This window comes from Sapajus apella, unplaced genomic scaffold (assembly GCF_009761245.1).
Source record: "Sapajus apella isolate SASKATOON/1434 unplaced genomic scaffold, GSC_monkey_1.0 scaffold150, whole genome shotgun sequence".
Lineage (NCBI taxonomy): Eukaryota > Metazoa > Chordata > Mammalia > Primates > Cebidae > Sapajus > Sapajus apella.
The window spans coordinates 1,896,118-1,918,957 of record NW_022437090.1 but is presented as its reverse complement, the minus strand read 5'-3'; the positions used below and the strand labels follow the sequence as shown (position 1 = coordinate 1,918,957).

The 22,840-nt window shown below is 43.7% G+C and overlaps 1 protein-coding gene and 1 long non-coding RNA gene across 6 annotated transcripts in view; both read left to right on the top strand.

Moving 5' to 3' along the window:
• Positions 1-22,840, top strand: part of KIF13B (kinesin family member 13B) — a 192,562-nt gene that overhangs the window by 34,992 nt on the left and 134,730 nt on the right. The window lies entirely within an intron of this gene.
• LOC116541306 lies at positions 16,185-19,735 on the top strand. The gene is made up of 2 exons (XR_004264783.1): positions 16,185-18,523; positions 18,564-19,735. It is a non-coding gene; the product is annotated as an uncharacterized LOC116541306 (long non-coding RNA).

Genomic DNA, 22,840 nt, shown 5'->3' with positions numbered 1-22,840 from the left:
ACTCTGTCAGTGGACCAGGACTTTATGCCTTGCCATTTCCAGAGGCTTCACGTAGGTGTTTCAGACTCTGCTTTTGTCTTTTTGCCCCGTGTCAGACCCCTGGCAGGTACCGCTTCAGGTCTTCTTGGCCTTACCTCTCCTCGGAGCCTTTGATCACTTTTCAACCCTGACTGATGCCAGCTCAGCCTTGGCTCACACCAGCTTCACGTTCTCATAATCCGACACTTCCTCAAGCTTGCTCCCTTCCCTCCTTGCCTGGGACGTACTTCTGCAGAAGCCTTGGTCTTTGCTTTCTGAGGAATCCACGCTAAGATGTCCTCTCCTGTGCCCTTGTCTGGTCCTCAGGGATTCTCTTGCTGTCTCTCCATTGACCTGGTCTGTTTGGTCCTGTCTGGTCCCTTTGCCCCTCAAAACTTGTATGGATAGTAAGGAACTGAGCTTAAAGATTAGAAAGAGGATAGGCCAGTTTGTAGACTGGGTTAATTTTTAAATTGAGCAACCCCATAAGCAGTAGAAAAGCTGCAGAAATGAGGTGCTGCGAGGGTGTTTAATGATTACCACTGTCTGGGGATGGCAGAGGCAAACACTGGTTGAAGAGAAGCGTGACTCAGACTTGGGTGTGAGTGCTGGGTCTACTGTTTACCAGCTTTGTAAATTTGGAAGTTTATATCACCTCCCTGAGCCTCCGTTGCCTTTTCTGTGACATGGAGATGATAACACTATAATATGCATCATGCAAGATTGCTGTGGGCCTGGGTGAGTTATTGATGTAAAATACCTGGCACATAGTACCTACTTAGTAGGCAGTAGCTACTATTTTGCCTTAATTTATTTATTCTTGTCAACTCTCTTAAACACATTTTATGTATCAAAATATGTCACATTTTAATGTTCTTTTCAAATAACACTGGCATGTAAGCTCGGTACTCATATATTAACTGGGTTAGACATGTAGTCATTTATAATACTAGGTTTCTAATAACAAATGCCTTTTTGTTTTTAATTGACAATAATCATAGGTGTTTAAGCTGTAGATCTAAGTGTAGTTTCTCGATGCTCTAGATAGCAAGTGTAAGATGTTCATTTCAGGGATTGTGGGTTTCCTCTGAAGAGCATCAATTTGCATAATGTTGCTCAGAGTTGGTTTCTTGAGCTGTCATTATTATAGGAAAAGGAACTCTGTGGTCAAGATGTTTGAATGCTTAGAAGGTGTCAGTAATGCAGAGACAGCCAGCACAGAGTTCTTAAAGACAGAAGTGAATAGAGACTTCAGTTGGTGGATCTTCTCATTGATGACAACCAGCATTTATTTGTAGGCATTATTATTGTTTATACTGTGTTAGATCCTTTGCAAGAGCATAACTTCTCATGACATCTTCACAACAAACGATATAGGCATCATTGTTACCTCAACATTTTCAGAAGGGAAATGAGACTCAAAGGTGTTAAAAGGTTTCCCAAGGTCACATGATCAGAAAGTGGCAGAGCGGGGATCTGAACTCAGATCTGCCTGAGCTCCTCTCTCCAAAACTAGATAAGCTCACAGCATCTCGTTGCCCGCTAAGATTTTATGGAAGAGTTTCTTCTCTAAACACTTGAAAAAAATGGAACTGGTTAATTCAGATTAGATCAAGGCATTTGGCAGTTATTGACTGACATCTGATAACACGTCACCACAGCAGGGTGTCCTGATAAGGGAAAGAGAAATATGACGTGCTTTATTTTTTAAAAAGGAGCTGACATTCTGGAGTTAGGAAAACCCACATACAGCCAAGTGTGTGTCATATTCATGAATTCATTCAACTGTAGAGTGGAGTGTGTGTGTGTGTGTGTGTCAGGATACTGACCCTAAGAAAACTGGTGAACTAAAGAAGAGAATTTGGTTCCAGCCTTCATGGACCTTACTAGTCTCGTGGGGGTGTTATGAGCTGATCTAAGCCGTTTTGGTCATGTATAACAAGGTATTAGCAGCCTCCTATGTTTAGAGTGAGGTCAGAGCCTGAGGCCTTCTTCTGCACAGTCACACCAGCAGGAGGTATGTTACAGTGAAACCCTGCGTGGGTTTTGCTGCATCCTTATTAGCAAGCAGCCACAGCATTAGTCATGCCACCTGTTCCTGTCAGCTCAGTGAAGTCACAGCTCTCAGGCAAGCACCTGCCGCACAAGTTTCCCTTGAGACAGATGTAGCAGGATTCGGGTATTCTTCTGGTCAAAATTTTGCAATGGAATCTGAGTTAAGGTCTGGATAGAGCCCTAGCCAATGACGGAGCAGGTCGCTGGGTTTGTTAGTCTCATACTTTGCTATCCTGAGAATGGAGGCACCTGTATAGTATCTTCAGTCAGAATTGTAGTCACACTTTCAACAGTATACACTTTACCAATGAAAAATTGTGTCTAACATTCCTTTGATTAATTAACAAGCCTTCCAGTTCATGCCCAGTGATACACTTTGAAAGGAAAATAAACCAAATTACAAAACAAGCATTCTAGTGTTGGTGAGGAAAGAAAGGTCGCTGGAGGTGCTAAAAAGTGCTTCTAGAGCAGACTTAAAAAAAAATTGTTTTTTTGAAAGTCTCACTTTGTTGCCCAGGCTAGAATGCAGTGGCACGGTCATAGCTCACTGTGACCTCGAACTCCTGGGTTCAAGTGATCCTCCTTCCTCAACCTCCTGAGTAGCTGGGGCTGCAGGCGTGCACCACTGTGCCCAGCTAATTTTTCAAGGTTTTCGTAGATTTGGGGTCTTGCTATGTTGCCTAGGCTGGACTTGAATTACTGGCCTCGAGTGATCCTGCCACCTTGGCCTCCCAAAGCCCTGGGATTACAGGTGTGAGACACTGCACCCAGCCTAGAGCAGAAATGTGCAACTTTTTTTTGGTCTTGAACCCTTTTGGCAGTCTGATAAATCCTGTGAACTCCTTGTCAGAATAATCTTTCAAAAGCATAAAATGCATAGGATTACAAAGGAAACCAGGTATCTATTGAAATACAGTGATGAGAAGTATTTTAAAAGATGTGCGATATCATATGTGCTTATTTATTATTAACAAGGTCTGGCATTGGGAATAATTGATTCAACTTCAAAGTTGTATTGAATGTAAACATTTAAAGATATTTGTAACAATGAGAATGTGATATGAAAACAGCTGTGATTTTTATTGGTGACAAAGTCACAGGTAATGCTAATAGTATATAATTCATTATCTATGTTAATAATTGAAGGAATCACTAAATTTCATTTGTAAGTTACGGAGAAATAAAAGTGTAACCTTTTCCCCATCCGTGTTTGTAGACCCCCCATTCATACTGTCCACATTAAGAACCCCTATTCTAGAGAATCTTTGATTAGAGCTGTTCAGATGCTACCTCATCCACCCGTGGAGTGTGTACTTGTAATTAGGATATCAGATGTTAACTGGTATTCCTATGTTTGGATTAAAACTAATGCCTGCGTCTATGTCACTTTTTCGGGTATGATTTAGTAGGGATGATGAGACTTCTGTACAAATGAACACAAACAGTGAGGACTTAGGAGGAGTTCCAAAGGGGTGAGCCATGAAGTGCAGTGCACTTACACTGAAGAATTTTAAAATAAAGACACTAAGAGGGTCCAGCAAACGTGAATACAGTGGTATGTGCTACAGCTGCTAGGAAAAAAGTGGAGATAAAGAGTGAAAGTTATTACTGTTTTTCCTTATTTAAGGTTGAAAACGACATCATGGAAAAATATGTCACAGGGGTTTCATTGTCTGTGGTTTGGAGTTGAAGCTGTTTCAGATAGAGAATAGCATGACAGTGTGAAAAGGTAGAAGGCAGAGTGGGGCCACACGTGGAGGATGAGAAGGCACAGAAGCTTTTTCTGCATGTGAAGGACAGACTAGTCCAGCCACACTTGTAAGCATTTTATGCATATTAATGTGTTTACTCCTCATACCAACCCTATTATTTGCATTTTACAGATGGAGAAAGAGGCATAGAGAGATTAAGTAACATCCTGAGTCAGAACTAGGTCTGTCTGGCTCCTCTGGAGTCAGAACTACTCAATGCGAGATTGAGCTGATGGTGGTGTGGAGCGTGGCATAGGTGGAGTGTGACTGCAGGTAGGAGGAGATCAGGTCACAGGCTGTTGAAATGATGCTGGCGAAGATATGGTGGAGGTGTGCTCTGCCTGCCAAGCTTCAGGAACAGCTGAAAAGAATTTTCCAGCCTGGAAATCTAAACGTTTGTTTTGAAGCTAGACGGTTTCCACAAAATAGGGAATAAAAGTTGAGTGTTTCTGAGTAGAGACTTTTACCAGCAGTTTTACATCTTCCTGTGCCTGGCTGGATCAATTCCCGTTTCCAGCGTCTCTCTCCCACTGAAGAATGTGTTCGTCTGGACAGGATTTTATTGCAATCACCAGCTGATGTTTACACTAAGCACCACCTTAGTCCCCTGACCAGATAGAAACACCAGTAACACAGTTTCCAAATGTTCATTGGATGGTGACTAAGCTCACAGTTGTCAGATGCTTTGCACCATATAGCAGCAAAGGAAACATTCACAACCTGGCCCATTTGCTAGCAGCTTGCAAGAACTCAGGAGTGAAGTGAAGTTTTAGGTCAAGAGCAGACTAACAATGCATGCAGGATCTAGAGAAGGATGGATTCATCTTTGATATAAAATACATCACCTTAGTAAGTCCCAACTCCCTAGTTCGAGGAAAAGAAAGCGGGTCCTGGCAGCACAGTGAATTCTCTAGTAAACAGATTCAAGAGGACATAAAAATAATTGAATGAAGGCCAGCACAGTGGCTCACACCTGTAATCCCAGCACTTTGGGAGGCCAAGGCGGGTGGATCATGGGGTCAAGAGATGGAGGCCACCCTGGCCAACATAGTGAAACCTCGTCTCTACTAAACATACAAAAATTAGCTGGACATGGTGGTGTGTGCCTGTAGTCCCAATTACTTGGGAGGCTGAGGCAGGAGAGTCACTTGAACTGGGAGGCGGAGGTTGTATTTAGCCAAGATCACGCCGCTGAACTCCAGCCTGGCAACAGAGTGAGACTCCATCTTAGGAGAAAAGAAAGTAATTCGAATTTACATAACTGCCAGGCATATAAGTAACTAGGGTCTGTAGCTCTCCACGTTATAGATGGAATTTTAGACGACTGGTGCTAAATGGGAGTTTTATAAAAACATACCTAACCCACCTTCTGCATTGACAGTCAGCTGGTCCCTGATCCAAAAGCTTTTTACTGGGCAGGTTCAGATTCAGCTCCTGGCCTTATACTTGTAGCATGGGAGCCCATTTACTTGAAGGGCCTTTAGGAGCCTGTGGGTGGGTGGTCTGGAAGCCCATGGGTGTCCGCTCCCTGGACACTCACCCACGCAGCCCATGGAGTAATTTCCCAGACCCAGGAGAGGTGTCTCTTTAAGCTCTCCGAGATTACTGATCAGAATGACACGTTGCCCAGGCTGGTCTTGAATTCCTGGGTTCAAGTAATCTGCCTGCCTTGGCCTCCCACAGTGCTGGGATTACAGGCATGAGCTACTGAGCCCTGCCTTATTTATTTATTTATTTATTTATTTATTTATTTAGGAGACAGGGTGTCACCCAGGCTGGAGTACAGTGACACAATCTTGACTCACTGCAACCTCTGCTTCCCGAGCTCAAGTGATTTTCTCACCTCAGTCTCCCGAGTTGTTGGGACTACAGGCACCATGTTGGCTAACTTTTTTGTATTTTTTTTGTAGAGACGGGGTTTTACCATGTTGCCAAGGTTAGTCTTGAGCTCCTGGGCTCAAGTGATCCAACTGCCTCAGCCTCCCAAAGTGCTGGGACTACAGGCACGAGCCACCACGCCTGGCCCACGGTCTTCATTTTCTTTTCTTCTCCTCCTCTTTGTCTTCATCTTGCTCATCTTCCTTCTTTTTCTTGCTTTTTTCAGCCTTGAAGACTGCCCTTTTCATCCCATCAGGCTTTCCTGGAGTTCCTATGCAGTGTTAGGCTTTTCGTGTTTCCCTTCTGCTTAGCAGCCTTGTCCTGGGTCTGCTTGTCATCGCAGCTGCGTCATTATTCCACATCTTGCCCAGTGTCTTTGCAACATCCCCAGTGGATTGGCTGGGATGTTCTCCTTTGATTTTTGGTCAGTGCTCAGGACAGAGAAGAAAAAGCCAAAGGAGGCTCCTCCTTTTGGATGCACGGGGATCCTGGAACTTCTTTTTTGTGTTCCCTTTAGTAGGGACGGAGCTTGTTACTTCTTTTTCTGCCTTTGCCTTGTCTGCAGATTTTCTTCTTTGCGGACATGACCTTCCAACTCCTGAGCACTTAGGAAACTCTGAGGAGTCGACTGAAGCCTCTGGCTGCCGCCACCTGTGTTTGCAGAGAGGTTGTGTATGAGGATATTTCACCACCACTTTGCCCACGCTTTGTTATTTTTTCTCAGCAAGGAGCGATTCGCCCAGCACCCGTCAGCCTTTCCCTTGCTGTAACACTGTCTCTGGAGTGCAGGGCACTGTAACGGCTCGTAGCATAAAGTTTAAATAAGTCATGTTTCCCTGAATCCCATCAGAGTGTACCACGTTTTTGTTTGCTTTATATAATCCATGACTCTCTTGAATAGCTTTTTGTTTTTTCTACGTTTTATTTGTGTTTTTTTGGTTCTGTCTTTAGCATAGTCTTAAATTTTTGTTTGCAAATTCTTAGCCGTGCCATTCTATTAGTTTCCTCCAAAGGTCTCCGTCTTAGAGTCCCCTGTCTTCTGGTTGTTGTCTGGAATTCAGTGAGGAATACTTTTAAACTAACATCTTCTGTGTCTTTTTAATTTTTAACTCTTGGTTTCTTAAGGAGACGCGTAGTTTAAGGTCTTAGGTCTATCAGTGCAGCGAGGACAAGATGTTGACAGAGAACAGATGGAGGAAAGGTGGTGTCTGGACATTTGAGGAGCAGCTTATAAGGAAAGCTACTTTTTAGACAGGTTGTAGTCATGGTTAACCTAATTCCTAGGCTCTGATTTCAATAAATATTCCGTGAATGCCTACAATTTGGCAGGCAATGGGCTAAATTTAGTTGCTGAGGATTTCCATTGCAGAAGCTGGTGTGAAGGCAGCAGGATCACCTGTAAGTGGCTGATGACATGTAATAGATGCTATAAAGAAAGGTGTTCAGGAAGCTTATATTTTCATCCTCAATTGCTGTAACACCCTTATCCCATTCAATAAGTACAATGTCACTATGCCTATATGTCCCTAGACACATACAGTATTCCACATAGGAAACATACTAAACAGAGAGCGAGGTGGTTTTAGGAAAAGCATCAAATTCTCACACTGAATATTCGTGAGGGTACAGCTGATTAATATGAAAAATTATAATGAACCATCTGGTGGTGGGGGAGGCGTCCTGCTAGCCCTCCACACTGGAAAAAAACATGACATTGCAAATTAATTTCTAGTTGGTGAAGTATGACTGGGGAGATTTTGAACTGGGCACCTTAGTGCTTTGTCTTCTGGACCGGCTCTTATTCTGGAGTTTTCTCTATACTAGTTCACCAGAAAGTAACATAAGACATTTGCATCATCTCGCTTCGGTAGCCAAAAGACATTCTTCCTCTGTTACTTTTGAAAGAAATTCTTTCTCTCTGTTGGAATTTTAGGAAGCCCATGCAACAGCTCCTTTTTCTTCGCCGTCCTACTTCTGAACTGAGATTGTCGCAAGGATCAGTGAGATAGAAGAAAGAAATAAGACATGAACATGGAATGCTGCTTATGTGCCAGGCGCTGTTTTAATCTTCATAGCAATCCTATGAAATAGGCTTTCTTGTTGGCTACATTTTACAGAGCAGGAAACTGAAGCCTGGAGAAGTTAGATTAGCTGTCCAAGGTCACATAGTAAGTGGTGGGGCTGGGATTACAACCAGGCAGTTCAGTTCCTGAGCCCTGTGTTTGCCACTGTGTGGTCCTGTGTCACATTTCATCTTGGCTACTGATAAAGCTGTAGGAGAAAATGACATTGGGTCTATTGGCCAAGTAGGCTTGCTGACGTCTCACCCCCGAGTGACACACTTAGCAGGCAGAGGCAGGCGGGACAGTTGCAGGCCTCCTCTGCAGGGAGGGTGAGCAGAGCCTGTGTGTACCCATTTTCTTCTGAGCACCACTCATTTGATAGTTCATGCATGCTCTACTAAGAGGCAGACAGAGTGAGGCAGCTTTGGGACATCAGAAGTACTACTTTCAGTTCTTCCACATGGAAACATGAGGAACGAAGAATAAATATTCTTTCCCTAACATGTACAGTGCACTTAAGGTAAAATTTTTTTTTTTTTGGAGTGAATATACGTTGATGGACACAGGGCCAGATACGCAGAAAGGGCAGGTTTCCTCTAGGCAAGATTTGCACGGGGAACCTGAAGGTCGCATAGCTTCAGCCCCAGCCGCAGCTTCCACGTAGTCACATAGGTTTCGCTAGGTGGTAGCCCAGTCTCAGGCTGCCCACTTTATTTGAAGTCAAGGGAAAAACAAAAAATCCAAATAAGATGATTTGACACAAGTATTTTCTCATTTAGTTTTCTGCCAAAAAGTTGTCTTTAATTTCTTCTCCTGTGTCGTTTGCCATGGGTAGGAGGGCAAACTGTTAAAGTAGAAAGAACGTAGTTTTTGTTTTTGTTTTTGTTTTAATTTTAATGAATGTTTTTTGTCCAGAGATGGACTCTGGCTCTGTTGCCGAGACTGGAGTGCCGTGGCACGATCTCGGCTCACGGCAACCTTTGCCTCCCGGGTTCAAGTGATTCTCCTGCCTCAACTTCCCAAGTAGCTGAGACTACAGGCACCCACCACCATGCCTAATTTTTTTGTATTTTTAGTAGAGGCGGGGTTTCACCATATTGGCCAGGCCAGTTTTGAACTCCTGACCTCAAATGATCTGCCCACCTTGGCCTCCCAAAGCGCTAGGATTACAGGCGTCAGCCACTGCGCGGGGCCTAGAATGTAGTTTTAGAATGAGAGACCTAGGTTTGAATCTAGCTTTGTTACTGAACAAATTATTTAACCTGTTATGATATGCTTTCTTAATTCTAGAAGATGGAGAGGATAAGACTAGAGACTTAAAGGCTAGGCACGGTGACTCATGCCTATAGTCCCAGCACTTTGGGAGGCCGAGGCTGGTGGATATGAGGTAAAGAGATCGAGATCATCCTGGCCAGCATGGTGAAGCCCTGTCTCTACTAAAAATACAAAAATTGCCGGGCGTGGTGGCTCAAGCCTGTAATCCCAGCACTTTGGGAGGCCGAGGCGGGTGGATCACAAGGTCAAGAGATCGAGACCATCCTGGTCAACATGGTGAAACCCCGTCTCTACTAAAAATACAAAAAATTAGCTGGGCATGGTGGCGCGTGCCTGTAATCCCAGCTACTCAGGAGGCTGAGGCAGGAGAATTGCCTGAACCCAGGAGGCGGAGGTTGCGGTGAGCCGAGATTGCGCCATTGCACTCCAGCCTGGGTAACAAGAGCGAAACTCCGTCCCCAAAAAAAAAAAAAATAAAATAAAATAAAAATACAAAAATTAGCTGGGCTTGGTGGTGCACGCCTGTAGTCCCAGCTACTTGGGAGGCTGAGGCAGGAGAATCACTTGAACCTGGAGGTGGAGGTTGCAGTGAACCAAAATTGCACCATTGCATTCCAGCCTGGGTGACAAGAGCAAGACTCAATCTAAAAATAATAATAATAATAATTTAACAACTTTAAACAAGAAGGTAAACAGTTTTTTTAGGCAAGTCTCTCTTTATCTTTACTGGGAAAGTAGTGATTAGTATTGGGTATTTTGTCTGTTTATCTGCACACACAGCCATGTATGAGGACGAGTACACAAAACAGATTTGCAAACATACCTCTTATATACAATACTGGTTACCTGTATGTGTATGCCATTTAGTTTTAAAATGACAATTCATATCCTCATTTACTTTTTTCCACCAAGATTGTAAATTTGCTTTCAAAGCCTTTAAGACTTAAAAATTTGCTTTTTTCTTTGTCCTTCAAGCGTTCAAAGATTACCATTGCTTTCTTCAAAACATTTTTAGCTTAGTTGACAAATACCATAAACTTGGAAGGCATACTCTTATTAGAAAGGGTCTCACCTTGTCATCCAGTCTGGAGTGCACTGATGCCATCATGGCCCACTGCAGCCTCGACCTGCTAGGTTCATGCAGTCCTCCTGCCTCAGCCTCCTGAGTAGCTGGGAGAACAGGCACGTGCTGGATGCCTGGTAATTGAAAAAAATTTTGGTAGAGACAGGGTGTCCCTGTGTTGCTCAAGCTGGTCCTTGAACTCCTGAGCTCAAGTGATCCTCCCCCCTCAGCCTCCTAAAGTGCTGGCATTGTAGATGTGAGTCCCATGCCTGGTCAGCATTCTGTTTTATAGAATTGGTTCATTCGATCCTGGGACATGAAATAATGAAAGGATTTAGTTGTTTTCTTCTCTAAGACATTTCCTGGGCCTCCCCACCTGCTCCAAGTGTTGCCCAAACATTGTCATATTTTGCTTGCTTGTTAGGTAGGTTGGAACAGTCTTTTCTGCCCTCTGTCTTCCCTCCCCTGCCCCACATACCACTCACTCTACCTGGAGGCTGGAGGCCTGCTCAGGAGACAGGGCTTCATGAGGACAGGAAAGAGAAGGGAAACAAACACATGCAACGAGCACGCGGCCAGGGAACAACAGGTCCTGGAGAGAAAATGCAGGCCTGAGGATGTCACAGACCTGTATGGTTTTGATTTTGTTCCTCTAGCAGAGTATTGTTTAGAGGTACAGCTAGTGCTCGACTTACGATCACGGTCTGGACCGCAGACCGGTCATAACACGGTTTGGTCGTAAGTTGAGTAGGCTGTATGTACAGTTGAAATGGTGCACGCGGAGATGGTAGTGCTGCCGGAAGCTGGTCCACACTGTCGTACGCCCAGCTGGGCAGCGTTTGCGCTGCCAGACGCGGAGCAGTCGTGGCTAGCGATTGTGGTCGTAAAGTCGAATGGTCGTAAGTTGCATAGGTGGTAAGTCGATCAATAACTGTAAATGTTCCCTCTGCCTTGGTTTGGATCACCACTCTATCACAGTCATGTCCCCGTAATGACATTTTAGTCAGCAATGAAGGTGGTCCCATCAAATTATAATGGAGCTGAAAAATTGCTGTCGCTTAGTGGCATCGCAGCCATTGGTAAACTTGTAGCGCAGTGCGTTACTCACATGTTTATGGTGAGCCTGGTGTAAGCAAACTTGCACCACCAGTGGTATAGAAGTCTAGCACGTGCAGTTATGCCTGGTATGTAATACTTGATAATCTTAAATGACTCTTACTGGCTTCTGTGTTTACTATACTAGACTTCTTATCATTATTTTAGTGTATTTGGCTTCTACCTATTTTTTTTTTTTTTGAGACGGAGTTTCTCTCTTGTTACCCAGGCTGGAGTGCAATGGCGCGATCTCGGCTCACCACAACCTCCGCCTCCCGGGTTCAGGCAATTCTCCTGCCTCAGCCTCCTGAGTAGCTGGGATTACAGGCACGCACCACCATGCCCAGCTAATTTTTTTGTATTTTTAGTAGAGACGGAGTTTCACCATGTTGACCAGGATGGTCTCGATCTCTTGACCTCGTGATCCACCCTCCTCGGCCTCCCACAGTGCTGGGATTACAGGCTTGAGCCACCGCGCCCGGCCTCTACCTATTTTTAAAAAGGTTAATTGTAAAACAGCCCCAGGTCTTCCTGGGCTTACTACAAAAGATGGCATTGTTATCTCCGGAGATGACAGCTCCATGCCTGTTACTGCCCCTGAAGACCTTCGGGTGGGACAAGTTGTGGAGGTGGAAGATAGTGATACTGATGATCCTGACCCTGTGTGGGGCTGGGCTAATGTGTGTGTTTGAGTTTTCTTTTTTTAAGTCTAAAATGTTTTTTTTTTTTTTAAAGTTTTAAAAATATAAAACTTCTAGAGTAAGGATATAAAGAAAATATTTTTGTGTAGATGTATCATGTTTGTATTTTAAGCCGACTGTTATTACAAGAATCAAGTTAAAAAAGTTAAACTTTATAAAGTAAAAAAATTACAGTAAGCTAAGGTTGGTTAGTTTATTGAAGAAGGAAACATTTTTGAGAATAAGTCTACTGTAGCCTAAGTGCACATTGTCAGTGAAGTCTACAGTAGTGTATGGTCATGACCGAGGCCTTCACATTCACTCACCACTCACCCACTAACTCACCCAGTGCAGCAGCCAGCCCTGCAAACTGCATTCATGGTAAGTGCCCTAGACAGCTGTATCATTTTAAAAATCTTTCATATTTGTACTGTACCTTTTCTATGTTTATTATTTTTTTATTTTTAAATTTAATTTTTTTGTGACGGAGTTTTGCTCTGTTGCCCAGGCTGGAGTGCAGTTGTGCAGTCTTGGCTCACTGCAACCTCTGCCTGCCAGGTTCAAGCTATTCTCCTGCCTCAGCATCCTGAGTAGCTGGGATTACAGGTGCCTGTCACCACACCTGGCTAATTTTTTTTTTTTTTTTGAGACGGAGTTTCGCTCCTGTTACCCAGGCTGGAGTGCAATGGCATGATCTCGGCTCACCGCAACCTCTGCCTCCTGGGTTCAGGCAGTTCTGCCTCAGCCTTCTGAGTAGCTGGGATTACAGACACATGCCGCCATGCCCAGGTAATTTTTATATTTTTAGTAGAGATGGGGTTTTATCATGTTGGCCAGTCTGGTCTCGAACTCCTGACCTCGTGATCTGCCTGCCTTGGCCTCGCAAAGTGCTGGGATTACAGGCGTGTGCCACCGTGTCTGACCCAGGAACTAATCTTTGTAATAGTCTAATGTGGAGAGAAACTCAATTGAGAAAATTGTTCTGTTTCTAAAATGAAGTCTAAACACATCTTTAGAAGACCCTCAGCATCGCTGGTTGTTAGAGAAATGCAGGTTCAAAACTGCAGTGAGAGGCCCTCCGCCCCCACTTGAATGTCTGTAATGAAAACGACTATGGATGCTGCACTGCGTGTAGTGAAGAGCAGACTCTCAGTCTTGCTGATGGGAATGTCAGGTGGCACATACCCTTTGGAAAACAGTTTTACCATTTCCTAAAACGTTAAATACACTTTTGGGTATAAACATACGTAACATGTGACCCAACAGCTCTACTCTTAGGTAGCTATTCAATATAAATAAAAATAAATGTGTACATAAAGACTTATTCTTGAGTGTTCGAAGCAGCAGTGTTTATAATAGCTTCACACTACAAACAGCCAAAATGCCTATCATTTGGTAAGTAGATAAACAAAATACTATGCAGCAATAAAAAAGGAATAAAGTACTGATAACATGCTGCATGTGCATGAATGAATCTCAAAAACATGCTAACTGAAAGACACCAGGTAGAAAAACTACATATTTTATAATCTCGTTTATATGAAATGTCCAGAAAAAAGACGAGATCGGTGATTTGCCTGTGCCTAGAGGAAATAGACTAACGAAAAATATATATAAAAATAGCTGAGCCTGCGCCACTGCACTCCAGCCTGGCTGTCGACAGAGCGAGACTCTGTCTCAAAAAAAAAAAATGTATCACAGAGCAAAGCAATTAGAAATTAGCAATTGTAGCAATTAGCAATTCTGGGCACTATACCAGATGCCAAGTGGTGTTTAAGGAGATCTTTCCTCTGTGGCTGGTTGTAACTCGCATCTCCAAACCCCATCTGAGCGCTAGAAATTGTCTAGCTTACAGGAGCTTCTTCAGTACTAGTTGCTCGATGGTGGTTTTGCTGGAGTCTCACCTCCTGCATGTGCTATTTATTCAGCCAAAGATCAAAGGGCGCCAGAGCAGATTCCTGGAGTTCTCCCTCTGCATTGCTTCCTTCTCCCTGGCCAGCAGACTCCAGCTGCCTCAGCTTCTCAGGTCTCTAATCCCCAGCAACTCTGTTCCGGCCACCAGGCTCTGGCTTGGTTTCCCCCCTCCTGGCCCATGGTCTGGAAAGTGTCTATAGGTAGAAAACCTGGCCAATCAAAGGGCTCACTTCCCTCGTTCTCCTTCTCTCAGGGACCCTCATTTACCTCTGCCTGTTGTCCATCATCTGAACACATTTGCTTCAGGTCTTTTGTCTGGTTTTCTTGCAGTTTATGGCAGAAGAGCTAGCAGCAGTAGTTCTGTCATGGCTGGGGCTTCGCACTTATGGTAAATGCCTTGTCTGATGCCAGTGCTCTCTACAGCGCTCCTACCTGTTTTTTTTTGTTTTTGTTTTTGTTTTTTTTTTTTAAAGTTCTTAGTTTTGTTTGGGCAATTTGGTACAAGTTAGGCAGAGGAACCAAAGGGGGGGGAATTATGTCAGGAACATAGACAAGAAGAGATAATGTAGATAATACTTCAGTGAAAAAAATTAAATGAATATTTTGATTCTTTGTTGTAGGCAGTTATAACCCAGAGAAATATACTTTTTCCTATGGCAGATAGGTATTGGAACCACCCCAAATTTCCTTTACACATCTACAAATGGATGTACGATTTAACCTCTGGGTCGGACCACCACCACCACAAAGAACTAATTTTCCTTCCATTAATGCTCTAGCAAACATTAGGAGTCTATAGAAACATCGGGTCACATTTCTTGAAAAAGGGAATAAAATATTATGTCCACATGTTAGATACGGAGTATACTGTACATGGCATTTCATTCTATCCACTAACAAAGTTTCCAGTGTAGATCCATGACAGTTGCACTTCGATAGTACTCCTATAACTGTGCATAATTATTGGTAGCTTAGGTTATTTCTCAGTCAAAATAGAACATGAGAATACATGCAAACAAGAGCAATGTTGTTTTAAAGATAAATGTGAATTCATTCTAATGTATAAAAAAGTAGATTAAAGGGCTCCTACCTGTAAATGGTGCTTTTGTGCAGACGAGAGGAAGGTGACCCCTCCGGCCAGACCAGTTAGAAGAAGGCACCACTTCTGAGCTCCGTCTTATGGAAAGCACATGGTGCCTTTTTCTTTGTGCTGCTCCTTGGCTATGACCCTTTCCTGCCTGGCCATTGTGGCAGGGGCTGCTTTTTAGCCCCCACTCTGCCCTGGGTCAGGTGCCTCTGTGACAGACACAAACCTGCATGCCCTGGCCAGGTGGTCTCACTTTACCAGGTACCTCTTTTCCTGCAGCGGCGTTTAGCCTGTCACTTGCTGAAGGGAAAACAAATTAACCCTGTTATCCTTGAACCCATTTGTGCTGTTTTTGCTCGACTTGTGGCTCATACATTGATGAAAACTCTGAAATGTTCTTCTTTGGTATTTCTCATTTAAAAGACGGGTTAAAGAAATTTGGCTAAAAGTTAAAGTACTAGGAAAAAGGTCATTCATGTTATTTTATTTTGAATCACCATGGAAATAAAAAGTCTCAGGATCCCATCTTAATATCTTAGGACCAAATATTTCCTTGTTGGTTCTCATATTGAAACAAATGTCTTCTGCCATACACTTTTTGTTTCTATCAAACAAAACGGAAAATGGAGTGCTATAAATTCTTGGGAAGAAGATGCTTTCTTGGTCGAATGATTTGGGGGCAATAAGGCTGGAAGGAAGTGGCACTGGGTGTGTCTGGGTGTGATCTCACCTGGAAAAGGGTCAGAACACACTCCTGCTGATGTGTCTGGACAGTCAGCTCTTCCATCTTCTAGAAACAGTGAAGCCTGTAGCGCTGTCTCTGGTCGGTAGATCTGTAGGACTGTCTGTGTGCTCTGGAAAGGCATCTGGAATTCAAGTGTTCTGGGCAGTTTATATAAAGGTATACTGAATGTCAATCCTTTGAACTTTTACAACCATTTAAGATATTTTTAGATTCCATCTCCTCCCATCCCTTACCCTCTGTCTTTAATTACATTTCCCATTCCTTTCTTGATCCATGGTAGTCTGACTACTCTTTGCACCACTTCCCTGCTCTCATGGGGCAGATCAAGGATCCTTTTTTCTTTCTTTTTTTCTTTTTTTTTTTTTTTTTTGAGACGGGGTCTGGCTCTGTTGCCTAAGCTGGAGTGTGGTCGTGCAATCATGGCTCACTGCACCCTCAACCTCCTGGGCTCAAGTGATCCTCCTGCCTCAATCTCCTGAGTAGCTGAGAATACAGATGTATGCGTCGCCATACCAGCTAATTATTTTTTTTCTTTTATAGAGATGGGGTGTCACTTTGTTGCCCAGGCTAGTCTTCAACTCCTGGGCTCAAGTGATCCTCTCAACTCAGCTTCCCAAAGTGTTGGGATTACAGGCATGAGCCACCACATCCAGCCAGTGATCCTTTAAGTGATCAGCCTCCATCTTTTTGTGCCCTAGCTGCTAGTTCTGAGTGTACTTGATGCTCACCATTTGGCTGTGTGCCCAAAGCTTGTGCCACTTCCCATTGGTTAGCTGTGAGGCAACAGAAGCACCTGAAGAGACTGTCACACAGATATGCTTAGTCACACCCTGCCTGGAGAGGAGAGTCAGGAATGATCACACAGAATCACAGGAGATGAACTCAATGACTAATTAAAGCAGCTCTTAGAATGGGTCTTTGGGAGCTAGAGACCCAGGCCCGCTGTGCTAACCTCCCATTTCACTGGCCTTTGTGATTGGACACTCAGGCCACTGTAGGATGGTAGGAGGAGCTTGTTCCTTGGATTTCTGAGGCTTAGGTAGTTTAGATGGCTATGTGAGCTGCAGAGAATAAATGACATGTGGCTGAGTCCAGATCAGGACGGAGAGACACAGATGTAGGGAGCCTTCTTGCCCTCATGAGCCTGTTCTTTCTGTAGCCTGGGTACTACTGCCCATGGCACCTTCTCTATCCAAACTCTCAGCTCCCAGTGGTACCTCTCGCCTGGCTTTATTCCTCCTTCGGCAGTTCCTTTTAGGTGTCTTTTGAAGTTACCTTATTGTAGAAACATACACTTGCAAGTTAATGTTACTATTCTGTTGGTGTCTTACATTTCCATTTAGTTGTCAGAGGTTCTATTTCTTATCTAAGGTGTTACATAATGGGCCTATGGAAATAAACTAAGACCATGCACATGAGAACAGAGACTGTTTAACCAGAGTGCACTCCAGCAAGGGAGCCGGCCACCATCACTTGCGTCTGGCAGGTGCCCAGAGGCAGGTGGAGGCATGGGAAACTTTAGTGGAGAAAAGGAGGGTGTTGAGGATTCTCCGAGAGGAGACTGTGGACTGGAGGAGCTGGAAGCAGACTAATAGAAGTTGTTGTCGCAGGTGATTGTTGAAAGGGAACATATTTGACTTTCTCTCCCTAATTCAGAGTTGCAAGCAGGGGCACAAAATAACGGAGCTGAGAGTCAATGTCTAACCCTCATGGGCCAGTGGCTGAGGTTGTGAATCAGAGCTCTGGTCCAATGCGGTCTGGCCTTTGTCTGTTTGAATATTCAGTCTCTCCCAAGCCACTGCTGACCCAGAACACGGAGTCTTATAGCTCTTCATGAATTGTCTCTAGCAATATTGTTTCTTAAGCTTTTTTGGGTTGTAGACTCTAGACTCTTAAGAATCAGAAAGCTGTAACTGCTTTGCCCAGAAAAAAACCAAAACGCAGTAGCAAGGACTCACAGACCCACTGAGGCCCAACCAGGGACCCCAGATCTCATTTCATTTATACACATGTAACAGTTTTATCTTCTTTTGTGACTATGATGCAGCATTATTCCATATGAAGTTTAGACTGTTACCTCTTTATTATACCTTAGAAGTAATTGCCAATAGTATATATGCAAATATTTTTAAATAGCACTACTTCAATCCTATACCAGATAGGTGATATGCTAGGGGAGTCAGTATTCTGTGATACCGATGAGTAACCTCATTAAGCACCAAAAAGGGTACTTTTTGGGTCATTTCAACTAATTTTTATTTTTATTTAATTTTGATTTGTAAAGCTTTCTAAGATCCTATTTCCCTGTCATCAGAAGAAGTTAACAGAGTTATCATGGCTTAGCTTCCTTTTTATGATGAACTGCAAAAACAGGATTTTCTGATGTTGAGATGTTTGCCTGACTGGATTGTCAGCTCCTTGAGGGCAGGGACTTGTGCCTGTTCTGCAGCCTCTCAGGAAATGTTGAAATGAACACTTCAGGGCTCTCCTCACTCAGTGTCTGCCCCAGACTGCCTACCATGCTTTCCTTGTTCACCTTTCTGTCTTTATTTTTTGAGCAGTAACTGTGGGCTTTCATCTTAGTAAGCTGTCAAGTCAAACTCCCTCAAACTCTAAGATTGTTAAAAGCAGATGAGCCAGCCTCTTCTGGTCTGTAACCTTACATTAAGTGTACACCTAGCCTCTTCTTTAGAGAAGGGCATGGATTCTGTTTTTCACCATCTCTGAAAGCATTTTTTTCGTTTTTGATTCAGATATATTCTGAATAGTTGATAAACGGAATTCAAGTCTTTGGATAAAAAGGTGTATTCATGCTTCTGTTGAAACTTTTTTTGGCTGAGTATCAGGACACTGGGAGAACTATAGCAGCCATTGGGACAACATAAATTGGGACTGAACGGTTTAGACAAGCTTGTCATTTCATGTCAAAGTGCAGCAAGCATTTTTGAGTGCCCACCAGACGATGTCAGGCAACAGGAAAGAAACGCGTTCTGTATCCTCAGGGATCTCGCAGTCACAGAGAGGACAATATAGCTGTGATACTTCCTTAGAAAAGACCGAAGGGACTTAGAAGTCTCTAGTAGGGGACAGAGAAGGACACTTTTGTTTTGAAGGAGAAGTCAGCTCTCACCAGGCCCAACAGCGGGAGAGGCACCTGCTAACCGAAAGACAGAAGTGACTTGAGTAGCTCGGTGGTGGCATGAGCACAGGTGTAGGAGATTGAGGCTGGAGGGCTGGGGGGGGGTCTCCGGTGTTGTGAAGAGACTTGCTGGCTTAAGGAGTTAGAATTTCATCTGGGAGGAAGTTGGGAGCCAAGAGGAGTTTGAGGCCAAATTATGACCACCACACACAGGTCAGTGTGTGATTTAGATGCGTGCTTGGGTGAGAGCATAGCTAGGAAGGTGCGTGTAGATTCAGGAGGGCGTGAAGCAGAGCAGTGTTGGGCCCACCAGCCACCTGGCCCACTCCCTTGCTTCCACTTGGTCACCATCAAATGCCAGTTCAGCAAGGCTTCTTTAGACAACCATGTTTAAAATTTCCACCCACCTCCACTTCCACACATGCTGTCCACCTTCCCTGCTTTATTTTTTTCCTTAGCACCTATTGTATAACATATTCATTCATTCTGTTTTTCAGGGCAAGATTTTTGTCCCATTTTTTCAGGCTGTCTCTCCAGGGCTTAGATTAGTGCTTGGCACAGCAGACTCTTTAAACATTTGCTGAATGAATGACGGAAGGAAAAAGGGGGTTAGGGTTGTGCGGTATTTCAAGGTGAAAATGATAGCTTGGGACGAGGATAAACAACGCAATCTTCAGTCAGTTAACTAAGCCCTTTATTCTCCTGGAAGTAGTGAAATAGATAGTTGGGCAACTTTTGGAAATGCAATTTTCATTCAAGTTAAGGAAATATTTGCTAAGCAATCAGTTTGTGGAGTAATTATAGTAAATTTCAGTTTCTCTCAACCCAATGGCTGACTTAACCCCAAACATTGCATCATGAGACAGAATCACAATAATGATGGCATCTAACATTTATCAAGCATGCATCAACATACATGTGCCAGGCACTTCACATATATGTTTTTAATTTTTTTTTCTTTTAAATTTTTTTCGTAGAGATGAGGTCTCACTCTGTTGGCCAGGCTAGTGTGGAACTCCTGAGCTGAAGTGATCCTCCCACCTTGGCCTCCCCAAGTGCTGGGATTACAGACATGAGCCTCCATGCCCCCATGCCCCCATGCCTGGCCTCTGTTTTTTTCTTTTTAAAGATGGAGCCTTGCTCTGTCACCCAGGCTAGAGTGCAGTGGTATGGTCATAGCTCATTACAGCCTCCATCTTCTGGGCTGAAGTGATCCTCCTGCCTTGGCCTCCCAACATATTGAGATTACAGGTGTGAACCACTATGCCCAGATGGGCCTGTAGACCTTGAATGTGTGGCGTCTGGTTTGGAGATAGAGGTGTAGAAAAGGTGAAGGGCTGGGGGAAATTAGTTCATTTCATATTCAGTGAACACTTTCCCCAGATCAGTCTAATCAAGGAGAAATTCAGTCATGTTAATCTGATCAAGAAACACAATGGAAAATATGGATTTATTAAATGGAAAACCACAAATAGAGAAATCAAAATAATAAGCTTTCTTTGCTTGTAGTCTAAGAATATCTGAGTAATCTGTCCTTTTTTTTTTTTTTGGCCTGTGACCCAAGGCCAGATTCCTGGCCCAGGGCCTCAGCCCAATAATGCATTCTAATAATCTCTTTATATAGAATACCTTGAAGTTATTTGAGTATGCCATGATTAAAATGAATATATATTACTCTGTGGATGTGGGATATGAAATATATATACTTCCCAGAAAAACCTCCACAAATGGGTCAGTATTCTTTGGCCAGGTTTAAACTTTTTTTCTACTTCCTTGTAAATTTTTATAGAGATAGGGTCTTGCAGTGTTGCCCCAGGCTGGTCTTGAACTCCTGGACTCCAGCAATCCTCCCATCCCAGCCTCCTGAGTAGCTGGACTGCAGGCACACACGACTGTACCAAGCTAGATTTAAGCTTTCTTATAGTGAAAGTGGACAATTTTTATTGAGTGTATTCTCTGAGTTCTGCTATCCCAGTATATAACAGTTTGAAATGACCGAATTTACACGTCAGAGTCTTCATATTCAGAAGGTCCTATGATTGTGAAATATACTAGTTGTGGTTCAGTGGCCATATTGCTCGGAAACCCCTCTGTTCTCAACCAGTTGTTTATGTGGGTGGAAGATTCTAATAGAACGGGGTTGTCAAACTTTTTTCTTCATTTAAAGAAGTTTTCTCCAAGGACTGTGAGTTACAGGTAACTACCAACTGTCCTGAGTGGGATCGGACACAGGAGGTGTCTCCTCTTTTCAAATAACCTTCCTCTTCTACCTCCCCTGACCCTCTACCTTTTGGGGTAATTGGTACCACTCAGTTTCAGTCTTTTCTTGTATTCTGTGGATGCATTTTCTGTCTTAATGTCATGTGTTTCAGTTGTGAATATCTCCAAGTTTCATTGAATGTGGAATTTTTGTTCCTTGTATTCTTTGTTTTGGGCGTGATTTTAGAGAGGATGGTGGTGGAAGTGGTTTTATTCTCTCTGTAATACTTCTTCGAGAGTAACATAAGGATGTTTAAGATAGTATCTAGGGGACGCATGATTAAACTGAGAGGATAAATGAATAGGAGTTAGCCTCTAGAGTCCAAGACAGAGAGTCCTGTACGAAAGCCCTGGGACTGGAACATGGGTACCTGGGTCAGTCCCACGTGGGTGAAAGAAAGAGCAGTATAAGATGTAATTGGAGATAGAGGTAGAGGCCAGGTCACCTGAACAGCTTAAGAAATATTTGCAGAATAAGGAAAAGGCCTTGTGTTGGATGTTCCCATAAACAAATATCACTTTCTCCTTCAGAAGCTAACAGTCTAGGCGAAATGACATGTACAAGTTTATTCTATCATGAGACAAACCGAGTGGTCCTACATAAGCAATAGAAACAGTTTGGGCTTTGTGTAGGAATTGGGAAAGGAAATCACTTCTGTATAGGGTTCTCATAGAAGGATGCTTGAGGGAAATAAAATGTGATCTGAGCCTTTCTCTTGTGGGTGGGCCTTGAGCAAGCAGAGTTGCTGGGGAGAATGACGTTATCTAGGTGTAGGTATGTGGGGTACAAGGGAGTGGAGAGGCTGTGTTGAGGGAGATGGCGCCTGAGCCTCCAGTGGTCCACAAGCGGCACTGATAGGGATGTCCAGTGCAACTCGCTGAAGGCTCACTGCTCTTTGTTTTCAGTGAAGAGAGTTGAATAATAAATCCGAGGCAGCTTCACATTGCTTATGCCAGTTCCCAGCAGGTGCTTTCTGCTCTCCCCCTAGGCATTCCACTGCTAGGTGAACTGTCTGTCTCTTGAAGCAGTGTTAATTATTCTTATACTAAAGAAATAACCCACTTTCTGTGATCCCAGCACTTTGAGAGGCTGAGGTAGGCAGATCAGCTGAGGTTGGACATTCGAGACAGCCTGGCCAACATGATGAAACCCTGTCTCTGCTAAAAATACAAAAATTAATTGGGCATGGTGGTGGGTGCCTGTAGCCCCAGCTACTCTGGAGGCTGAGGCAGGAGAATTGCTTGAACGCTGGAGGCGGAGGTTGCCGTGAGCCAAGATTTCGCCACTGCACTCCAGCCTGGGCGACAGAGCAAGACTTCATCTCAAAACAGTAACAACAAAATAAAGAGATACCCCACTTCTGGTAACTTTCTCCAGTAGATCTTACTGAATGCAGCCCTGGATGCGACCTAAAACAAATCAGCTCCCTGCCAGGTGTGAGTCCCTTCAGCTGGGAGGCCGGGCAGCCTGTCTTCCTCTCATTTTGCCCGCTCTAGCTTCAGGCATGGCCACTTCTTTCACTGGTAGAGTGTTGAAACCCCTCCACCTCCTGAATGCTGTTATTCTCCAGTCATACTCGACTTCATCAACGTTGGTGTTAGAATTTATCCTTCAGAATTGGGTGGAAAATTCTAGATATTGAGGACACAATGAACAGGGCCTTTTGTGATATTTGTACATCTTACACAGAGTTGGCTGGAGTAAGCAAACATTGAGAAGCTCCCGTTGTGAGTGTAGTCACTTTCTAAATTTCAAGTCAGCTTGGCTTCATTTCGTGTGTGGAAAGTAGATTGCGGGAGGAGTGACAAAGAAAAAAC